The following is a 5,276-nucleotide window of genomic DNA, read 5'->3' on the forward strand; positions in this document are numbered from 1 at the left end:
ACAAGCTTAACCGTTATGCCACCAATGAGTCCCCCTGGCCGCCGAGTAAGCCATGAAGATAGAAGGCAACAGCGCACTTGTGTTCACTGTGGGTGTCAAGACCAACAAGCACCAGATCAAATAGGCTGAGAAGAAGAGCTATGACGTTGACGTGGCCAAGGTCAACGCCCTGATCAGGCCGGATGGAGAGAAGAAGGCATATGTTGAATGGCTCCCGAAAATGATGCTTTGGATGTTGCCAATAAAATTGGGGTCATCTAAACCAAGTCCAGCTGGCTAATTCTAAATATAAAAATTTCTCACTGTAAAAAAACCTCATTGAACTGTACACTTAAAATGGGGTCATTTTATTGTCTGCAAATTATACATCCATAACACTCACTTTAAAAGAACAAAAGAAAAAGAAGGCGACTATTGAACTTGGTTACCTAAAGGGGGCGGGAAGGGAATGGGGTGGTAGGGACATGGGAGGGAGTGATGTTCCCCATGGGTGTATCTTCTTGTGTATTTTTGACTTCTGGACACATGTTACTATTTTGTATACTAAAAAAAGAGCAACAGGACGAGGGAGGGTAAAATTGAATACAGAAATGATCCCAAGCGTACTTCAAATGAATAATATAACTATATTAAAGGGAAATTTAAAACTATCCAAACAATGTTTAAATACAACATTCTTACTTTAGACCCTCAGCCTAAAGGCAAAAGAAACCAAACCATAAAAATCCAGGCAACAAATTACTAGGTTAGTTTGTTCCGGGAACATGGGTATGGTCATTCTGAAAGGGCTCTGTACGCAATGGAGGATCCAGCAAAAGAGTCCATAGGTGATGTTGGGAGCCAGGGTCTTTCACTGCTGGAGAAGAGAGACACAAATACTATAGATTGGGCAAAGGCTAAGACGTTTTTGTGGAATTGGAATGGGAGGTATCAGTACACACACACACACACGCACGCACGCACGCACGCACGCACGCATGCATGCACACACACACACGCACGCACGCATGCACGCATGCATGCACACACACACACACGCACGCATGCACGCACGCACGTGCGCGCATCCACTCTCTGCCCATCGAAAGTGCCTAAGAGCATGACATCCCACTAGCAGTGATTATACTTTGCCCCTAGATCTTGGTTTCTAAATATTATCCTCCCTAAAAGGAACCAGGGCCCCTTGGAAGAATGGCTGATTCCAGGGCTGGGGGAAGGAAAATACAAGAAGCACCCAGAAATTCTTGTGCCAAAAGTAATAAAGTTTACAGAAAGATGGAGACATGTCAGAAGGGCACAGGAGCCAGCCTGAAGGGGCCAAATCTTGGACAATTGGAGCATCAAAATGAATAGTTAGCGATAATGGATTCTAATCCCTCGAATAAAATCAATATCAAGGAGTCCATACTGATAATGAATACACAGAAAAACAGGGGAGATCTTTCTGACAGTAGAATGTCAACAGAAAATGCAAGAGGTGTCGTGGAGGGAGAAAATCACTATTTTGCAACCATCGGAGTCATCGTTGATGCAGGCAAGAATGACTGGGTGACAGCGAGACAAGGAACAGAATATTTACTCAGTTTCAAAGTATCTCCTACAAACTACTTTTTAGTTACAAAGGGAAAAATAATAAGTAGCCACTTGAGACACTGGTAGTCATGACCTTAAAGCAAGCGCTCAAAGTGGCCACGCAGTGAAGGGATAAGGAGACAGAGCATGCCTCCCTGATAAGCAGTGAGAGGGCCCCGGGCTCAGGACCAGGGGGCGGGGCTTTCTCCCAGTACCGCGCAGCCTGAATCCCATCAGGAGAAGAAAATTAGACAAACCCAAACTGGGAGACATTCTACGAAATACCTGGTCTGCACTCTTCAAAGATATCTATGTCATAAAAGGCTGAGAAAAGCAGAATGTTCCAGATTAAAGGGGACTAAAGAGACGTGATGACTGAATGCACCGTGGGATCCTAGACTGGATCCTGGATGAGAAAAAGCAAAGCTACGAAGGAAGGACATTGTGGGGACAGGTAGTGACATCTGAATAAGACTTTGGATTGAATAATGTCACCGTATCATTAACATTTTCGATGTTGATAGTTATACCATGATTACGTAAGAGGATATAGTAATGATACTGGGTTATAAAATACGGAGTAAAGTATTGAGGGTTAAAGGGGCAAGGTATCTACAACTTACTTGGAAATAGTTCATTAAAATATCATTTTTATATATAATATATACGTACACATGCACACACGTGTGTGTGAGAGACAATGAGAAAGCAGATGGGGCAAAATACAAACTTCAGGAAAACCTCAGAAATATCATGGGTTTGCAATAAAGCGAGTCATAATCTTTTTGAAGGTGGAGGGTCTTGCCTTCAGATTGTAAAAAAGAAACCATAGTAAAATGAGGTATGCCTGTACTGGTGAATCTGGGTTAAGGGTGCATGGGAGCTCTCTCTACAATTCTTACAGATTTTCTGTAAGTCTGAAATACTTTCAAATGAGAAAATGAAACAGAAAGCAACCACTCCTATCCAACATTTGACTGGAGGTTCTAGCCAGGGCAATTAAGCAACAAAATGAAATAAAAGGTATTCGAATTGGAAAGGAAGAAGTAAAACTCTATTCTCAGATGGCATAGTCTTGTACAGGTAAAATCCTGAGAAATGCACTAAAAATCTATGAGCTAATCAACAAGTTCAGCGAGGTTGCAGGATAAATGATCGTTACGCAAAAATCAATTGCATTTCTAAACCTTAGCAATGAATAATCTGAAATGAAATTAAGAAAGCGATTCCATTAATAAACAGCATCGAAAAGAATAAAATACATAGGAATAAATTTAACAAAAGAAGTGCAAGATTTTTACATTGAAAACTACAAAACATCATTGAAAGAAATTGAAGAAGACCTAAATAAATAAAGACATCTGTTTAGGGTTCTCCAGAGAAACAGAACAGCTTAGTCAGGGTTCTCCAGAGAAACAGAACAGAGCACGCGCGTGTGTGCATGCACGCGTGCGCGCGCACACGCGCGCACTCACACACACACACACACAAATTTATTTTGAGGAATTAGCTCATGAGATTGTGGGGGCTGGCAAGTTGGCAAGTCCAATATTTGTAGGGCAGGTCAGCAGGCTGGAGACTCAGGAAAGCTTTCTACATTACAGTGTTGAGGCAGAATTTCTTCTTCTCCAAGAAACTTCAATTTTTACTGGTAAGGCCTTCAACTGAGTGAACGAGACCCACCCACGTTATGGAGGGTCGTCTTCACTTAATGCCAACTGACTCGATGTTGACCACATGTACAAAATATCTTCACAGCAATATCTAGATGAGTGTTTGGTGAAACCGCTTGGGACTACAGACAAGCAAAATTGAAATTAATGAACACATAACATCACAACATCCCATGTTCATGGACGGAAAGACCTAATCTTGTTAAGATGGCAACATTTCCTAAATTGACGTACAGATTCGATTTAATCCCTATCAAACTCCCACTGGCTTTTTTGGCAGAAACTGACAAACTCACCTTAAAATTCACATGAAATTGCTAAGGACCCTGAATAGCCAAAATACTCTTGAAAAAGAACAAATTTGGAGGATTCACACTTTCTGATTTCAAAATTTACTGCAAAGCTATGGCGATCGAGACAGTGTGGTACTGGCATAAAGATAGACATATAGATCAACGGAACAGGATTGAGAGTCCAGAAATAAACCCACGTATCTATTGTCAATTGATTTTTTTGATGAGGCTGCCAAGACCATTTAGTGGGGGAACAAATAGTGTCTTCAAGAAATGGTTTTAGGACAACTGAATAGTAGCCACATACAAAAGAATGAAGTTGGAGCACAACCTCACATCATATACTAAAACTAACCCAGAGTGGATGAGAGACCTAAATTGAAGAGCAAAAAATAGAAAACTCTTAGAATAGAACGTAGGAGTAAATCTTCGTGACCTTGGATGAAACAATGGTTTTTTAGATATGACAACTAAAGCACAAGAAACAGAAGAAAGATAAATCAGACATCATCAAAATGTAAACCTTCTGTGCATTCAAGTACACTATCAATAATATGAAAATAGAAGCCACGGAATGAGAGAAAATATTCGCAAATCACATGTAGAAGGGATTAATATCCAGAATGCACAAAGAACTTCTACAAGTCAACAAGAACAACAACAGAAACCTGATTAAAAGATGGGCAAAGAACTTGAATAGACATTTCAGATTTCTTTGTAGATCAAAGAAGACATACGAATAGCCAGTTAGCTCCTGAGAAGATGCTCAACATCATTAGTCATTGGGGAAATGCAAACCAAATACAAGATGCCATTTCACATCCACTAGGATGGCCGGAAACAAAAAATCAGATAAGTATTGGTGAGGATGTGGAGAAGTTGGAACCCTCATACACTGCTGGTGGGAATGTAAAATGGTGCAGCTATTTTCCAAAGCAGTTTGGCCATTTTTCTCAAGCTAAAAATGGAGTTATCATGTGACCTGGCAATTCCACTCCTAGGTAGAAGGAAAATGAAAAATGTGTTCACACAAAAACTTGTACACTAATGTTCAGAGTAGCCAAAAGATAAAAACAATCCAAATGTCTACCAATTCAGAAAGGATACATAAAATGTGGCATATCTATGTAATGAAATATTATTTGGCCCTAAAAAGAAACGAAGTACTGATACCTGCTAGAACATGGATGAACCCTCAAAACATTATGCTCCGTGAAAGAACCCAGACACGAAAGACACACGCATGTTGTATGAATCCATCCAATGAGCCGTCCAGAACAGGTGAATCCTAGTCAGAAAGTAGATGAGTGGTTGCGGGGAACGAAAGGGAGGGGGCTGAGGAGTGGGGTTTCCTTTAGGGGTGTGGAAAAGGTTTTGGGATTTGATAGTGTGGGTGGTTGCTCAGCTTTGATTATACTGTTATTGAATGTTAACGATTTAAGCGAGTGACTTGTATGATAGGTGAATTACATCTCGAAGTTGTTTTTAAAAAAAAGGAAAAAGAAAACAAGGGACTGAGACCCCCAGATTCAGGCCATGGTGGCCGGGTAAGAAAGGGGCCACTCTCGAGTCCTCGTTATGCTGGGCATTTGTATATTAGCCGCGGGCCCTCCAGGTTATGGACCATCAGGAAGAGTGTCCTAAGGACGGGCCGCGAGTCCTCGGCTGGTGCGCACCTGAGGGGCCAGAACTGGAGAGGTCGCTGGCCGGCAGCAGGTGGCAGCTACTTGCCTCGGAG

This window comes from Pteropus alecto, unplaced genomic scaffold, assembly GCF_000325575.1.
Source record: "Pteropus alecto unplaced genomic scaffold, ASM32557v1 scaffold396, whole genome shotgun sequence".
Taxonomy (NCBI): domain Eukaryota; kingdom Metazoa; phylum Chordata; class Mammalia; order Chiroptera; family Pteropodidae; genus Pteropus; species Pteropus alecto.